Source organism: Rutidosis leptorrhynchoides, chromosome 9 (assembly GCF_046630445.1).
Source record: "Rutidosis leptorrhynchoides isolate AG116_Rl617_1_P2 chromosome 9, CSIRO_AGI_Rlap_v1, whole genome shotgun sequence".
In the NCBI taxonomy this organism is placed as follows: Eukaryota; Viridiplantae; Streptophyta; class Magnoliopsida; order Asterales; family Asteraceae; genus Rutidosis; species Rutidosis leptorrhynchoides.
Window position 1 is genome coordinate 43,208,085 of NC_092341.1, and position 19,489 is coordinate 43,227,573.

A 19,489-nucleotide genomic window follows, 5' to 3' on the forward strand; every position below is an offset into this window, starting at 1 on the left:
AGTTAATACTTCATAACTCGTTGATACAATATACTCGTTGTTGATTCGTAATGATGTCCATAGTGATTCTTGAACTGACGGAGTTTGTGATGTTTAGGTGCTGCTGATTCTGACGATGTTGACGGCACTGACTGTGCTGATGATGCTAATGGTACTGTTGATGATGTTGGTAAATCAAGTCTAGCTTGTAAACCACACACCATTCTTGTCAGGGTTTCTACTCTTCCTTCCATCATTTTGGTTCACTCAACTGATTTATGGTTAGGGCTAGAATAGATAATCTCTAAGACTTTAGAGACTACATAATCATCTTAGAATGTTTCTCCAATGAAGTTAAGAATCAACACTTCATCGTTCGTGTTTGTTAGTATTCCTTGGTATTTATGGTGCGTATGACTTTGATGCTCGTGGGACAGATTGTGAAGTTGAGGGTTACGACGCGGTTGTGGTTGGAGGTGGTAATGGTACTGTTGGCGTTGATGATGGTGGTACTGGTTATGCTGCTGATGCTGCTGATGGTGTTTGTAATCTTTGTACCATATTCTCCAAAGCCACTACCAGAGCGCGAAGTTCGTTGACTTCTTCTATTACACTGGGGTGATTGTCGGTTCGGACGAGCGGATTAATAAAATCTAGAATTTGATGTAGTATATAATCGGGACGAGATACTCTGGAAATGAGAGAGAAAATGGTGTTTCGAACAGGTTCGCCGGTAAGTGCTTCAGGTTCTTCGTCAAGAGGGCAATGTGGTGGATGGAAAGGATCGCCTTCTTCTTGTCTCCAATTATTGAGGAGGCTACGAACCCATCCCCAATTCATCCAGAATAGGTGATGACTGATTGGTTGATCCATTCTGGTCACACTGCTTTCGGAGCTAGAGTGAGATTCCATTTCGGAATCCGAGTGACTTGAACTAACGACGAATTCCATTTCGTACGATTGGATAAAGGATTTTTTTTGATATGAAATGATCTTCTGGCTATCGGATGGTATTCTAATTACATAGAATATCTATATATGTAGAGCAAAAGATTTCATTAATTATGGAGGAATTTACGGAATATATCAGGCAAAGTATAAAGTAACAGATACGATAAGATATGATTTAGCAGATACGCTAAGATATGAATTTTGTCCATACACTACTCATGCAATTAATGTAGCAAGACGTGTCTAGACTAATAATGATAAGCAGGTAATTTTCTAAGAATGATAAGTAGATAATTTCCGACTAGAAATGATAAGCAAAACTTTTGACATGCAGACACGGTCGAAGTCCAGACTAACTAATGCATCCTAACGACTTATCAGTTAGACACACTAATGCAGACCTGGTTCGTTAAGACCACCGCTCTGATACCAACTGAAAGGACCCGTTCATATACATTATAAACGATTCACAATAGTTGATTACATCGCGAGGTATTTGACCTCTATATGATACATTTTACAAACATTGCATTCATTTTTAAAAGATAAACTTTCTTTACATAGAAAGTTAATAGGCATGCATACCATTTCATAATATCCACTATCCAACTATAATTGCCTTAATAATCTTGATGAACTCAATGACTCGAATGCAACGTCTTTCGAAAATATATGCCATGAATGACTCCAAGTAATATCTTTAAAATGAGCAAATGCACAGCGGAAGATTTCTTTAATACCCGAGAATAAACATGCTTTAAAGTGTCAACCAAAAGGTTGGTGAGTTCATTAGTTTATCATAATCATTTATTTCCATCATTTTAATAGACCACACGAATTTCATTTCCAGTTCTCATAAATATATGTCCTATGCATAGAGACAAAAATAATCATTCATATGGTGAACACCTGGTAACCGACATTAACTAGATACATATAAGAATATCCCCTATCATTCCGGGATCCTCCTTCGGACATGATATAAATTTCGAAGTACTAAAGCATCCGGTACTTTGGATGAGGTTTGTTAGGTCCAATAGATCTATCTTTAGGATTCGCGTCAATTAGGGTGTCTGTTCCCTAATTCTTAGATTACCAGACTTTAATAAAAAGGGGCATATTCGATTTCGATAATTCAACCATAGAATGTAGTTTCAATTACTTGTGTCTATTTCGTCAAACATTTATAAAAGCGCATGTATTCTCAGTCCCAAAAATATAAAGGTTAAAAAGGCAAATGAAACTCACCATACTGTATTTCGTAGTAAAAATACATATAACGTCATTGAACAAGTGCAAGGTTGGCCTCGGATTCATGAACCTAAATTAATTATATATATTTATGTGTTGGTCAATATTTGTCTAACAAATTAGGTCAAGTCATAGTGTACCACAATCCTAATGCTCGAGACTAATATGCAAAAGTCAACAAAAGTAAATTTGACTCAAAATAATTTCCAAAAATCTATACATGATTAATATATAGTTTAAATATCATCGTTTTATATTTTTAAATATTTTTAAAAGATTTATTAGAGTAAATAATATAATTTATTTATTAATAAATAAAATTTTATATTAAATTTATATAATAAAATATACTTTTATATATATTAAGTAATAAAATTTATAGGGTTCATTTAATATCATAAAGATAATATGATAGGTATTATTAAAGTAAGTTATTACACGTAGTAAAATATGTTTGTATCACATATTTATTTGATAAAATAATATCTATAATGTTAGTAAGTAAAAGTTGTATTATTTTGTAATAATAATTATTATTATAAAAATATCAATATTTATAATTACTAAGATGACATTATGATAAAACGATAATTCTAATTATGATAACCTTAATATTTACAATAATTTTTAATATTATCTTTAAAATAATAATTCTATTTAAAATAATAATAATAATGATATTTTATAGTAACAATGACATTTCTATTAAAATGATAATTTTTGTTAAAATGATAGTTTTAATACTAACGATACTTTTAATAATAATAGTAATGATAAAAATAATAAGAACGCTAATTTTATCTAAATCAATTTCTTATAATATTTTAATTTCATCATGATACTCTTACCCATTATTTCCTAATCGTTTCGTTTAATAGCTTTTAATCGTCTTTTATATCGTGTTCATAATAATGATAATAATATTAATCAAAATAATTAGGTGTTACAAATATTTGTTTTAATTGCACTAATATTAATAATGATAGTTATTATAACATTATTAACGATAATACTAATAATTATCTTAATGATAATATAGTAATAGTAATAATAATAATAACAATAACAATAACCATTTTTAAATAATGATATATATATTAATAATGATAATAATAATAATACCAATAATAATAATAATAATAATAATAATTGGATAATAATAATAATACTAATTATAACTTTAACGATAATAACGATAGTAATAATAAAAAAAATAACATTTTTTAATGATCAATCCCTTTTATTGATAAAGAAAATAATAATGATAATAATAAGATAAAACTAGAATGACGATAAAAACGACGATAATAATAATCATTTTTATTAAAAATATCGAAAATTCAATTGATTATAACTTCTAATCCGTTCATCGAAACCATTCGATATCTAAAGGAAAAGTTCTTAATTTTTCGCTAGCTTTCCAAGGACATGCATATCTTATACCTTATCTCAACCGCATATGTAACTAATTCAGGATTTAACATAACCTATCTAAAGGCAATATCAAAAGTACAAGCATGCATAATCCTATATACTCTAGCACTAGTCAGGGATACACTATTAATATATAAAAGTTAATTTATGAGTACTCACGTATCAATATTGAGATTCAATATTGCAGGAAAGGTACGTAAACGCGACGGAGATGATAAACACTAGGTTGACCTTTGACTCATGATCATAACCCCCAAGCAATACCCATAACCTCCATAGCTATAACCCATAATTTCCTTAGCTCTATCCAGCTCGAAAAACCCGTTTTGAAATAACTCGGTCATGACATCGTCGTAGTATTTTATGTATAATAATACTAATAATACTAATAATAATAATAATAAATATAATTATAGAGAGAGTGTGAGAGATAGGTAGTTAGAAAACAATTCTGATCGATCATATATATATAGGTATATAAATAATATAATAATATAATATAATATTAAAATAAATAAAAAACATGTTAAATAGTGAGCCGCCACAAAAATATGTCGACACAACATTACGCGTTTCGCGTAGATAGGTACGCGATCCGCGTATGGTGTCTTCATGAAAGTTGTAGATTTTTGAGTTACGGACGTCTGGACACCGGAATCACCCCTTTTCGTGTCAGTATGATTTAGTTATGATTTTTCTCGTGAAAGTGCGCATGCTTAGTGATTTTCATCTTTTTAACTTGCGATCATGAGATGAAATGTTATAGTCTTTTGGTTCCCATTAGAAATCTTTATTTTATCTTTATTTTTATTTTCATATCATTGAAAATCCATAAAAACATTTTATAATCAAATTCTATTATATCGAAAGAATAAAAATGTTTTCGTACGTTTGAAACTAAATCAAATAATACTATAAGGTTTAGTTTTTCCAAAACTACTTATATTCAATATCATTTTATTAAAAGGTTTAAATAATAGAAATTGTTATATCATAAAATATTTTTATTTCATAAAGTAAAATCATATAATATATAAGTCATAATGGATATCTAGTTTTTACTTACAGTTTATTCGTAAATAGCAGGGTTAAGTCCAATGGACAATTAAACGTATGAAATCGTTTTAAATCAACATATCTATTTGCTTACCTTGTCGACATCCATTTACATTTCATGTTCTTACTATTAATTTTATGAAAGTTAAATAATTAACTTATCAAGAGTCACGAGAAAGTTATTGTAAAGCATGCACTGAAAATTAAACAGGAATCTCTACTAACTTTTGTCCAGTTACCGTTAATTGACACTTTTGTTCTTACTTGTAAATCACTTTACCAATCATTTCGAATACCGTTAAAAAGGAAAGGTTTTCTAAATCAAAGTGGACCTTTCAACAGAGACTCATAATCATACAATGTATCTGATAAATAAATCATTTGATATTATCTTTTAATTCCGTTGAAAAATATCTTGAAATAATTACGTTCATGTAAATTATTATTCATCTAATACCTTGTTAACGTTCTCAATTCATATAATAGATTTCGTAACTTATTTTCATATTAATCAAACCGTTTAATGTTTCATTAATATTTCTCAATTTAATAATCACACATATGTATATATTCATACATATCTATTTACACATAATTGTTCGTGAATCGTCGAGAGCAGTCGAAAGGTAAATGAATACATGAACATAGTTCAAAGTTTTTGAGATTTCAACATTACAGCCTTTGCTTATCGTGTCGGAAATATTAAATCATATGAAGATAAAGTTTAAATTTGGTCGGAAATTTCCGGGTTGTCACATTAAACCCTAAACCCTAAACCTTAAATTCTAAAATCTAAACCCTAAACCCTAAACCATATACCCTAAAATCTATACAATAAACCTAAACCCTAAATCATGTACAGTAAATCCTAAACCCCGATCCATATATCTATACTCTAAACCATAAATTGTAAAAGCTAAACCCTAAGCCTTAAGCCCTATTCCCTATACCCTAAACCATAAATTCTATAATCTAAACCTTAAACCTTAAAGTCTAAACCATAAACCCTAAACCCTATAAACTAAACTCTAAACCCTAAATCCTATATCTAAACCCTAAACCCTAGACCACCAACCTTTAACCTTCCACACTAAACTCTAAACCATAAACCCCAAACCCCAAAACCTATACCATAAATTCTAAAATCTAAACCCTAAACCCTAAGCTCTAAAACCTAAACCCTATACACTAAACCCTAAGCCCTATATCTAAACCCTAAACACTAAACTATAGACCATAACCATAAAATCCTAAATCATAAACTCTATACCATAAATTCTAAAAACTAAACTCGAAAATAAATACATTAACTTAAGATAATCTTTAAGATAATCTTTAACCATAAAAAAAATACATTAAAGCATTTCAAAAGTTCAGATGTGTAAACACCTAAAATCAAATAATCTTGTTCAAAATATTAAAAGTGGGTATTACTAAATTTAAAATGATATAATAGTTAGATAAAAGAAATGTAACGAAAATAAAATATAGGTGAAGAACATATTAAACAAAGTCGTCTTTGAATTTAAAGACCATTATGATTACATTAAATAACATCCGTTGCTTTCGTTTCTAGATTGGAAAATTACGTTAGGATACCCCTTAATCCAACGACCATTAATCATCCCATAAAAAATTTACATAATAAATCAATTGTTAAAACACTCATCCCTAAAACAGCCTTTCCTAATAATTAATAAAAACACGGGATAATCTAAACCCTATATTGAATCAAATCGTCAACATCTCATCATTGATTCGACATTATCAAACCCTATATTAAGCTTATATTAATTGTCAAAATGAATTTAGTTTGTACTACAAGTATATATGATTAGAGATGTATCATCTGTGTTCAACTTCAAAATACCAGAAGGAGGAGGAGCCCATTTGATCCATTTTCCTTTAGGAATATTAGGGGAGACCATAGGGATATGCATTACTTGGAAACCCTTAACCATACACACTAAACCCTATACCATAAACCCTAAACCATACATTCTAAAATCTAAACCCTAAACTCTAAAACCTAAACCTAAACCATACATTCTAAAATCTAAACCCTAAACCCTAAACTCTTAAACCTAAACCATATAAACTAAACCGTAAACCCTATATCTAAACCCTAAACCCTAAACTGTGCACCATAAATTCTAAAAATTAAACCCTAAACTCTAAAGCCTAAACTCTAAACCCTAAACCCTTAACCCTAAACCCCAAATACTAAACCGTAAACCCTATATAGTAACCCTAAAGCATAAATTCTAAAATCTTAACCCCAAATCCTAAACTGTAAACCATAAACCGTAAACCGTAAATAGCAATTTCTAAACCTTAAACCATTAACTCTCAACGTTAATCCTTTTTATCAATTAAGCTTATATTAATTGTCAAAATGAATTTAGTTTGTACTATAAGTATATATGATTAGAGATGTACAAAAAAATATCAAAGGATATTTAAACGTAGAACATTTACATCTTAGTCAAATACGTCTCAAGTCTTTCTTATAAACAATATTCTTGGTGGTATTTGAATCATTCCCATTGTCGTCCAATATGATTGGTTTTAATCCATTTTTTGTAGTCAAATACACATAATATTTCGTTACAAATGTGTATATTTAAATGATCCATAAAGTTGTACATAACACTTAGCTTTCCAACTAAACTTGACATACAAATTTCGTAATTTGGCGTGGTAGATTCATCACCTTTATTCACAAAAATCTTATATAAAAGGAACCTCAGTTTTGTTCGTCACGTATAGTGTATTGTTAACTAACCTGCAAATAAAATTTATCAATTGACGTTATGATAAAGAGCGTATGTAAACTATTCTTGTATATGAAATAACATAATTTGGTTTAGTTGTTTGTTTTACACAAATCACATAGATTAAGGCTACTGATTCCACTATTAGCAAAATACAAAAGAAATGACCAATATTAGTAAATATATATGAAAGTACATCGCCAAATGATGCATAACTGAAACATTGTTTTATATAAAACACAAAGATTAAAGCTACTAAATCCAACATGTTTAGTTTTTGTCCTTCATACATATGGAAATTGCGGATTATCAACATGCAAATAAATAATCTACGTAAACAACAACCTTGTGTTTTCCATCTAGTAACATAACAAACAAATGTTTGCTTCGTTTGAATCCAATTAGGCATTCTTGACCAGCCTTGTATCCATTTGATTTGACAAAGTTAGTCCAGCTAGACGACACGTACAAATTTGGTCTTTTCTTCTCTTTTCTGTTTTTAGACCCCATAAATGAATAACTTTTTTGGAGATCAAAGTATTCATATTGGCCGCCATCTATTAGTTCCGGAATTTGAACAAACTTATCCGGAAGTCGCTACAACATTAGAGTTTATAAATTTGTTTACAATTGTTTAATATTTTCAAATAAGGTGCAATAAACAATTAAGCTCAAAAAATATACTTTTAAATTATGTTAAAAAAAAATTATGAGCCCGTGCGTTATACTGTAGTTTTATATATTATAAAAAAAATAAGGTGATCATATAACAAAACATCAAATATTATACTCTTTGTGTAAGTTACAGTATCAATGTTTCCAAGTAACGCAAGGATTCACGGATTCAAGTATTGTAGCATTAAGAAAAGCCTCTGGGGGCATATACTGATAAGTTCGTTCATCCCTGATATGAAGATATATAAAAGACTAAAATGATACGCTTTCTCAACAACAAATCGTAGCACAAATTGATAAGATCAGGTTTTTCAGTTATATGTAACGACCAAACCCGATAACCATCCGAAAACGTGCCACAAAAAAAAAATTCTGGAACAGTTGATCTGGACGGCGTCCAAAAGCTTGGACGACGTCCAGCACTTAAGACTGGGACGGCGTCCAGCCATCTGGGACGGCGTCCGGATGTACTAAAACATTCTGATTAGTTTTTCGAACACACGCGGGCGAAAACCCGCTTCCCGACACTTTTAAACCAAAACACTTTCACAATAGATTACAATAGTTTAAACTAAGAGTTTTTCACAATAAAAACCGAGTTTTACGACACCGGACCCACATCGACCCAAAATACCACAAGTGACTATTTCGACCCATTAGTTTATACAAAAACATAGACCGAGCATGGGATTGGGGGACACGCTACCCAATCCTAATCAAATCCAAAAGCAAGTCTTCTAAAGCAACTACGCAAGTTCACTAGTCCCCGCGCTTACCCGAGCCACCGCATCCATGCAATCTATAAAAATGTAAACAACGAGAGGGTAAGCTAACGCTTAGTGAATGAGAATATACTACATACATATATATGTATAAAATGGACACGCCACAAAATATCAAATACCGCATACCGAAGCATCCATGTATAAGGCACTAAACTAAGCATACCGTAGTCACTAAGCAACAAGCTAACAATGCCAACAAATAAGGTAAGTTCACCCATGACGATGTGAACAATGCCAAGAAGCTACACCCGTAGGGTTAGCTACATCAAGATAATACAACAGTATATATATAACAATATAAAACGAATAAGGTTAACCCCTTAACCCATTACCGAATACCAAACGCCACAATGAAGATTGGCCGAACTACACGAGCCTTAGTAATCCGAAACCACACGAGATTACTATCTTCACAACATCGAGGTTGGCCAAACTACACGAGCCTTAGTAATCCGAAACCACACGAGATTACTACCTCAATAAGATGACCGAACTACACGAGTCACCATGAATCCGAACTACACGAGATTCATTTCCAATAAGATGACCGAACTACACGCGTCATCGTGAATCCGAACTACACGAGATCCACTACTCCAATTCAAAACCCACTGTCACGGGATTATAAAATCCACCACATCGGGGTTATCCACATCACAACAATATCAACCCTTCGCCATTGGGGTTATATTCTCCACATTACAAACACGTGTGATAACGTACACACAAAACGTGTACCCCGCCAAAGGTGGTCAACCAAAACGCACAACCGTGCCAATTGGACCTAAACGCAAGTCCATCAAATCCACCTATATGTGAAGTGAGCTCTATAACCGAGAACCACTTCACCCGACCCGCACCCATCCTACACATACATACGCATATAGGATATTAACACTCACCTAGTCGTCTTGATGAATGCTTCCAAGTAATCCGCAACGCGCCAAATGGAAAGTACCTATTCCATTATCACAAACACAACAACACAATTAGGGTTGACTTACAAACCAACCCAATTGACACCTAGTGCAAATTCGACCCATTTGCACTTCCAAGCACGAAACGCGCCCACACTAACCAATATCCACTAACACGAGTGAAAATGGTCCTAACACACCGATTAAGCCCGATCACAAGTGTTAAACACGTGTCATACCCATTTTGACACCAAAACCCTAATTTTGACCCATTTCAAAATTAGTTAACCAAACTCACCCAAAAGGGTTCCAACACTTCCAAAATCACTAATCCTAGTGATTAAACTCAAGATCAAACCCTAATCAAGGCCAAATCGTCAACCGACCCAAAACCCGCCAAGTGACAAGAATAACAAGTCACCGTAAACCCATTTCATCATATAAAAGGGTTTCATAACAAACTAACTCAAAACCCTAACTTGAATATCAAATCTAACAAATGAAATTCGGAGTTTGAGCTTACCAATACCACCACAATGTAGCCGTGAACGAGATGAACAACTTTAGAACCCGAGCTTTTGCGAGAATCTGACTCCTTCTTCTCCAAATCCACCTCTCTCTCTCTCTCTCTAAAACCCTCCTCTCTCTCTAGATAAGGTTGAGAGTGTTTGTGAGGATGAAATATCATCCACAAATGACCAAGGAACCAGCCTTGAAGGCTCCAAACCGGCATCCAAGTGAATTTACCATTTTACCCCTTTTTAATTAATTAAAACAGCTGGCTCGACAGACAGTTTGGACGGCGTCCCGAAGGTTGGACGGCGTCCCGATCTACTGCAAAATCAGAAACAGAAACAGGGTCTTACAACTCTCCCCCACTTAAACACGATCGCGTCCTCGCGATTTGCAACACGTAACCGAACAGACCTCACTCAACGGTCCTCAAACATAGCCCCAATCCGACTTTCCTAAGCAATCCTTCCCAATGAATTGCCTTTAACAACTAAATCGTCACACGCGATTTATCAATTCACAATCCCGAGCACTAAAACCATGCTCATTCCCTAACATCGGGAAAAACTCAACCAAATCCCGAACCGAGATATCAACCCCTTAGCGTACCCTTACCGAGTACACTGCTAAAAGCAACCAAGTCTCAATCCAAGGTCAACAACCCGAAACGATGAAGACCGATCCGAACGAATCCTTACGGATAACACCAATCACTAAACATCCTTTGTAGTGCGCAATACGACCAATACGCAACTACCGTAACATCATAATCCAACGGTTAAAACCGATAGCGCCCAATACGATCATGGCAACGCTAGATCCCAAGGTGTACCAAAATCGACTATCGTCACACCCGTAACATCATATGAGCGAAACACGGCTATCGCATCACTAATCATACCATATGATCCTCGCGACCCCACCATCGGCGTATAAAAACACCCGATCGATCACACAACACGGTCCTTACGACCCCACCATTGGTGTATAAAACAACCAACAGATCAACATCACGGTCCTTACGACCCCACCATCGGTGTATAAAACAACCGACAGATCACACAACACGAAGGCTGGCCGAAAGCACACGCGCCTTAGTGAATCCGAACTACACGCGACTCACTACCTTCACCACAACAACAATCGGGATTGGCCGAACTACATCCTTAGTGAATCCGAACTACACGAGAGTCACTATCCCGGAGGAATGACCGAACTACACGAGTCATTTGTGAATCCGAACTACACGAGACTCACTCCTCAATACAATGACCGAAACCACACGAGTCATTTGTGAATCCGAACTACACGCGACTCACTTCCACAATAAGATGACCGAAACCACACGCGTCATCGTGAATCCGAAACCACACGCGATCCACTACCATGATGAAGTCAGCGGACCCGAAGATCATGCTTCACCAATCTCAACACCGGATGAAGTCAGCGGACCCCGAAGGTCATGCTCCACCGATATAACACCTCGCTCATGATGAAGTCAGCGGACCCCGAAGGTCATGCTCCACCAATCGCATACTCCCATAATGAAGTCAGCGGACCCTAAAGGTCATGCTTCATCAATCACCAATACCATGATGAAGTCAGCGGACTCCGAAAGTCATGCTTCATCAATCAACGCCCTTTTGGCCTCGAACGGCGAGTAGCGTAACATCGCGCTCTGCTACGCCATAGTGAATCCTAACGGATACCACTAACCATTCACACACTCGAGCAAGAACCACCTATATCAAACATAGGCACAAAACAATAATTCTCTAGAAGAGAATCCGACACACACCTCCCTTAACCGAAGGATTTCACCTTGCTCACCAAACACGTCCATTATCTCTCAACGAGATTTACCACATTACCACCTCGGTGATAATTCAAATCCAAACCATAAGTACAATTTATCCGAAATGGTAATCTACCACAAATCGACCAAAACCATGTCTCGACAACATTTTCCGGATCTACCCAAAAGCATCATCCGAAATCTCACACTAAAACTTCCTCGTGCGGGAGTGTAACTCCCCCACTTGGAACCACGTTCCAATATCACAACTCGTACAACCGTACAATGCTACCAAAGGTAGACTTTATCAACAATTGGGCTCACACGACCCATCACCATATCTTGCTCCAGCTTTGAGCACACGAAGGATTTCAATCAATCCTTAAACACTTCGAACAAAAAGTGTACCACAATTACACAAACTTTAATCCCGCAATCATCCAATTGCTATAGTTTGTCAAATTCTCACCTAGTCACTCATGTACCTACGGGTTTCTCCGGTACCCTAAGTACAATGTAACCTCAACACCATCGGAGTCGAACACCACGCTAGTAGGTATAAAAGAGGCACCTAATGTCGCGTCACGTAGACTCCTTTACCAACATACATCGAGATCCAAAACTCTCGATCTCAAGGGTTTTAACCACCCGTCGAACCTCGTGGTTCATCAATTCAACACAAATGCGAACACGCGCTTAATATCCGAACACCGAAACCCATTTCCATGGCTTGGTAGGAACATTTCCCAAATACTAAGGAATGCTTGGTGGCACCAAGTCTTACGCCCTTCGCCCAACAATCAAAACGTCACCATAGGGTACTTCCATTAGGAACGTCACCCATATCAATAACATGCACAACATAATGCATCTAATAAACTCAACTCAACGGCACATAATAAATAATCAAAGGACATATTTATTAAAATGAAACGTACCTTAACGTCTCCTTGCCGCACCTGTCCCCGCTAACTTGGGACACTCCGACTTACGATGTCCTTCTTCTTGGCAATGGAAGCACACCATGCCATCATCCCTTGGCACCGAACATTCCCAAGACTTGTGACCCCTCACGCCACAATTATAACACCTAGACGCACTAGAATCTGATATACTCGTCCGTGTACCACCCGTGCTCACACTCGGACCCTTAGTCCTCTTACTTAGAGCACCATACGAAACAACCCTTCTCTCACTTGAAGGTTCACCAATCTTCGAACGCGAATACGACTCAAAACCTCTAGCCACCGCGAATAATTCCGCAAACGACTTCGCGTAACCCCGGCTAATCTTATTCTTCAAGTCATCATTCAAGGTTCGATAGAAATCTTGCATCAACAAATTATCATTCCCCAAATACTCCGGGAAAAACGAGCCTTCGCCATAAAGGTCGTCTTGAGAGTATTCAAGTCCATAGAACCCTGTTGCAAATTTCGCAACTCATTACGCATTTCTGACAAATCGGCTAAAGTCCGGAACTCCTCGAAGAATTCCTTCTTAAACTCGTCCCATGATAACGCCATAAACGGTTCACCACCAACAAGATCAATCTTACCATCCAATCAATCCTTCGCCCTACCCCGCAACAAACTAGTAGCGAGTCTTGTCTTTTTCTCAGAAGGGCAATCCATAGTACGAAAACACCCTTCGACATCCGAGATCCAAGTTGTGCTAACCAAAGGATCCGGTTTCCCGTCATACATTTGACGTTTAGTCCTCATGAAGCTCTTAAGACAATGCTCCATTTCACCGCTATTTCGAAATTCGTAATACCTTCTATCCATTTCTTCCCGAAACGCACTCATTTGCTCCGCAACGGCGGCCGCAACTCTAGAGTGAAACTCAGCATTGTTCATCTCGATCCCACTTCCCGTCGCCATTCTAAGGAATGCAAAGCGATTAGATCACGAACGTATAAAACACACACTCCACACCGGTCCATCTTTCTAAACACTCGTGGTACATCACTTGTTAAACACGATTTGCACCCGTAATAAGGTTTGCAAGTCCTTATTACGCACACACATCGTATCCCCTCGTTAGTACAACGACCATCTTGCTCGATGATATTCGCAACGCAACATAAACACAAACATAACACAATCGTATATTAATAATATCCACGTATTAATATACACGTTAGTCCACCTATCAATTAAGGCACTAACCAAATTCTCATTCCGACCCGTAATCCTACAAGTCCCGCAACAAATAAGCACACACAAAAGTCTAAGTCTAGGCACCTATCTCAAGTCACCTAAATCCCTTAGACCATGCTCTGATACCACTTGTAACGACCCAACCCGTTAACCATCCGAAAACGTGCCACAAAAAAAAAATCTGGAACAGTTGATCTGGACGGCGTCCAAAAGCTTGGACGGCGTCCAGCACTTAAGACTAGGACGGCGTCCAACCATCTGGGACGGCGTCCAGATGTACTAAAACATTCTGATTAGTTTTTCGAACACACGCGGGCGAAAACCCGCTTCCCGACACTTTTAAACCAAAACACTTTCACAATAGATTACAATATTTTAAACTAAGAGTTTTTCACAATAAAAACCGAGTTTTACGACACCGGGCCCACATCGACCCAAAATACCACAAGTGACTATTTCGACCCATTAGTTTATACAAAAACATAGACCGAGCATGGGATTGGGGGACACGCTACCCAATCCTAATCAAATCCAAAAGCAAGTCTTCTAAAGCAACTACGCAAGTTCACTAGTCCCCGCGCTTACCCGAGCCACCGCATCCATGCAATCTATAAAAATGTAAACAACGAGAGGGTAAGCTAACGCTTAGTGAATGAAAATATACTACATACATATATATGTATAAAATGGACACGCCACAAAATATCAAATACCGCATACCGAAGCATCCATGTATAAGGCACTAAACTAAGCATACCGTAGTCACTAAGCAACAAGCTAACAAAGCCAACAAAGCCAACAAATAAGGTAAGTTCACCCACGACGATGTGAACAATGCCAAGAAGCTACACCCGTAGGGTTAGCTACATCAAGATAATACAACAGTATATATATAACAATATAAAACGAATAAGGTTAACCCCTTAACCCATTACCGAATACCAAACGCCACAATGAAGATTGGCTGAACTACACGAGCCTTAGTAATCCGAAACCACACGAGATTACTATCTTCACAACATCGAGGTTGGCCGAACTACACGAGCCTTAGTAATCCGAAACCACACGAGATTACTACCTCAATAAGATGACCGAACTACACGAGTCACCATGAATCCGAACTACACGAGATTCATTTCCAATAAGATGACCGAACTACACGCGTCATCGTGAATCCGAACTACACGAGATCCACTTCTCCAATTCAAAACCCACGGTCACGGGATTATAAAATCCACCACATCGGGGTTATCCACATCACAACAATATCAACCCTTCGCCATTGGGGTTATATTCTCCACATTACAAACACGTGTGATAACGTACACACAAAACGTGTACCCCGCCAAAGGTGGTCAACCAAAACGCACAACCGTGCCAATTGGACCTAAACGCAAGTCCATCAAATCCACCTATATGTGAAGTGAGCTCTATAACCGAGAACCACTTCACCCGACCCGCACCCATCCTACACATACATATGCATATAGGATATTAACACTCACCTAGTCGTCTTGATGAATGCTTCCAAGTAATCCGCAACGCGCCAAATGGAAAGTACCTATTCCATTATCACAAACACAACAACACCATTAGGGTTGACTTACAAACCAACCCAATTGACACCTAGTGCAAATTCGACCCATTTGCACTTCCAAGCACGAAACGCGCCCGCACTAACCAATATCCACTAACACGAGTGAAAATGGTCCTAACACACCGATTAAGCCCGATCACAAGTGTTAAACACGTGTCATACCCATTTTGACACCAAAACCCTAATTTTGACCCATTTCAAAATTAGTTAACCAAACTCACCCAAAAGGGTTCCAACAATTCCAAAATCACTAATCCTAGTGATTAAACTCAAGATCAAACCCTAATCAAGGCCAAATCGTCAACCGACCCAAAACCCGCCAAGTGACAAGAACAACAAGTCACCATAAACCCATTTCATCATCTAAAAGGGTTTCATAACAAACTAACTCAAAACCCTAACTTGAATATCAAATCTAACAAATGAAATTCGGAGTTTGAGCTTACCAATACCACCACAATGTAGCCGTGAACGAGATGAACAACTTTAGAACCCGAGCTTTTGCGAGAATCCGACTCCTTCTTCTCCAAATCCACCTCTCTCTCTCTCTCTAAAACCCTCCTCTCTCTCTAGATAAGGTTGAGAGTGTTTGTGAGGATGAAATATCATCCACAAATGACCAAGGAACCAGCCTTGAAGGCTCCAAACCGGCATCCAAGTGAATTTACCATTTTACCCCTTTTTAATTAATTAAAACAGCTGGCTCGACAGACAGTTTGGACGGCGTCCCGTCCTTTGCTGGACGGCGTCCCGAAGGTTGGACGGCGTCCCGATCTACTGCAAAATCAGAAACAGAAACAAGGTCTTACATTATAACATTAACTTAACATCACAATCACAATCACAATCACAATCACAATAATAAAAAAGGAAAAAGAAAAAAAAAATTGATTAATACCGAGAAGCTCCATTAGCTCCATTGCACTACCGAAATCAATAATGCGCCTGTGGAGCACACATAAAAGAACAATGAATTATATACGCATTACATGATATAAAAGGTACACGTCTTATAGCATTTTACATTATATAACATGCAAGGCATCAAATACAAGTGCGAAATGTATCTTTAGAAGTTTGCAGAAAATATATATTATGGAGTAAGTATTAGATTATCGAATATGAGAACAGATTATAATGATCATCTTGTCACATGTATGATTCATGACCAAAGAAATTCAATGACTCAGAAAATACATTTTAGTGGTTTAAGTCTCGTTTCCGCTTGGGCTTCCTTTTAAACATCTACCAGATTCCTGATCTTCAAAGCAAACAATCATGTTCTCTAGCAGCAAAAAGATAAACCATTAGTACTTAAAGTAAGAATGCACTTCAATTGAAACGAAAAAATTACATAATAAATGCATTATCAGTAACATATAGAGTTATACTATTTGATCATTTTCACCAGTTATATAATGAAAAGAAAAAGAAGAAAAAAAACAGGCCTCTATATATGAAGACAAGAAACATATCTAAATTGAACTTCCTCACCAGGTTTAATATGATTACGATCGTGACAGGCCTTCAGCGAATCAGCGCAATTAACTGATTATATAAGAAAACAATCAACACGTTAGATTAGTCAATAAATTTGAAAGTGCCAGCTAGCAAATGATAAAAAAATATAAAAAATAAAATAAACTGAAGCTTGCAATTACATAAGTAAATAGTCACCAAGAGACTTTCGACCCGTTTAACAGACAAACACATTTGACCAGTTTTTGTTTAAACCAAAAAACTTAATTTACTCATTTGAACTGTCAAATTTCACACAACTTATAATCAACCCATACATAAGAAAATTGGTCAAATTTACACCTCTATTGATGAGTAAATTAAGTTGTATAGATAATTAGCAAACAAACCAACTGCCATATAAGATTGCGCATTAGAGGGAAATGTTACCCAAAGTATGTGAAATCAAGTATATATTGATAAAAACATCATAGAAATTAGGTCAGCGGGGTTTTATTTAAACATTACGTAAAAAGAAATGAATTGAACAGTTTAAAAGTAACTCAAAGTGTACTAACTATTCCCATATTCTAGGTTGCTAAATGCACAAAACTGGATCATTATATTATATGAATATATAAATGAAGAGTAATAATTATGGTCATATCTTTTATATATTATCCAAGCAGCCTTACATTTACACTCTAATCCTCTTGACCCACCCATTTTGCAACCTATTTTTGTTGCAGTATCAATTTAAAATCACCTTTGTTCATTGTGTATACAATTGATAATGATGATTTCAATTACATATAGTATTCTACTTTCTCACTATTAAAACGTTTGAGATATATTAGATACTTGACATTTTCACTGAACAATGTACCGAGTCGCTAAATGACCATATCCAATATGTGATGATAAATTATTAATAAATTAATTAAAGTCTGAACCTTTATCCACAACGCAGAACAATCGAAGTCGGTTAAAAACCATTTGTGAGAATTCATGTTGAATGAGTCGGCTTCTTTAACACCATTTAAATGATGTCGGTATTCTGGACAAATAGACGTGCTTCCGGCATATGCAGCATCCACATGGAACCATATTCCATATTTCTGTAAAATAGATAACATCTATCTTTCACATACGCAACTTCATTTATATACAAAAGCAAATGACAATTAGTTATGATTTCTAAAGTAACACTAAAACACCTCAACCAATAACATTTATCAAAACATAACCAAACAAATTCAACGAAAGTTCAGTAAGTTAGTTTATACCTGTAAAATCACGTGTTGACTTGGGATCAATAACTCCAGTATTCGGTGTGACACAATATATTTCTTTGAATTGGTAGTTTTGACCTGTAGATTGTTAACAAATTGGTTATGTCTAATGCTATTGAACTTTAACAAGGATAACATAAGTTGGAAATCTAAAACATATAATACTATCAGCACCTTGAAAGCAACATGTTGATTTGTTTTGTTGCTAATTTGGACAGAACATGAGCTTTGTTTCTTCAGTTCAACTAGTATAAGAGATGGAAAAATATTAGCACATTCCTCAATTAACATATCACACTCCATCAAACATTGGATTTCTTAAAAAATTGATAGAAGACTCATTATTCAAAAGACCTTGACCTGACATGCCACACGAGAATGTACTTTACAAGATTTCAATTCGCGAGTGCTATAACTAAGATTCAATAATCGCCTGTTTGATCATAGATGCCTAAAACAAGCTAGGTTTCGATTCAAATGTATTTTCCTATTACCTAACACATATTAAGTTTCGATTCAAATGTATTTTCCTATTACCTAACACATATGGATGTCTAGCATTGCTGTAAGTTTCGATTCACTTGACCTGCCCATTTAAAACATTTTTTCTACACATCTTCTCAAAGGAACATTCCCTTTGGACAGCATCCCAACTGCACCCACAGTTGAATTTTCTCAATAGTTAATTACTTGTGTTATGGCCCTTAGCCCTCTCAAATGGTCCATATTACCAGTTTATAATCATAAAATAGTTATAAATTCATAAAAAGGTTATAAACGTTACATGTGAATCCAATGATTTTCTGAAATGAGAAAGACCAAGCAAAGACCTTCATTGTTCAGTCCCTCTCTA

The 19,489-nt window shown here is 35.8% G+C and overlaps 1 long non-coding RNA gene across 1 annotated transcript; it reads right to left on the bottom strand.

Moving 5' to 3' along the window:
- Positions 1 to 16,998: 16,998 nt before the first annotated feature.
- On the bottom strand, positions 16,999 to 18,447 carry LOC139865855 (uncharacterized). Its single transcript, XR_011765122.1, has 3 exons — positions 18,298 to 18,447; positions 17,381 to 17,434; positions 16,999 to 17,171 (listed from the first exon to the last, which is right to left on the bottom strand). It is a non-coding gene; the product is annotated as an uncharacterized lncRNA (long non-coding RNA).
- Positions 18,448 to 19,489: the final 1,042 nt, after the last annotated feature.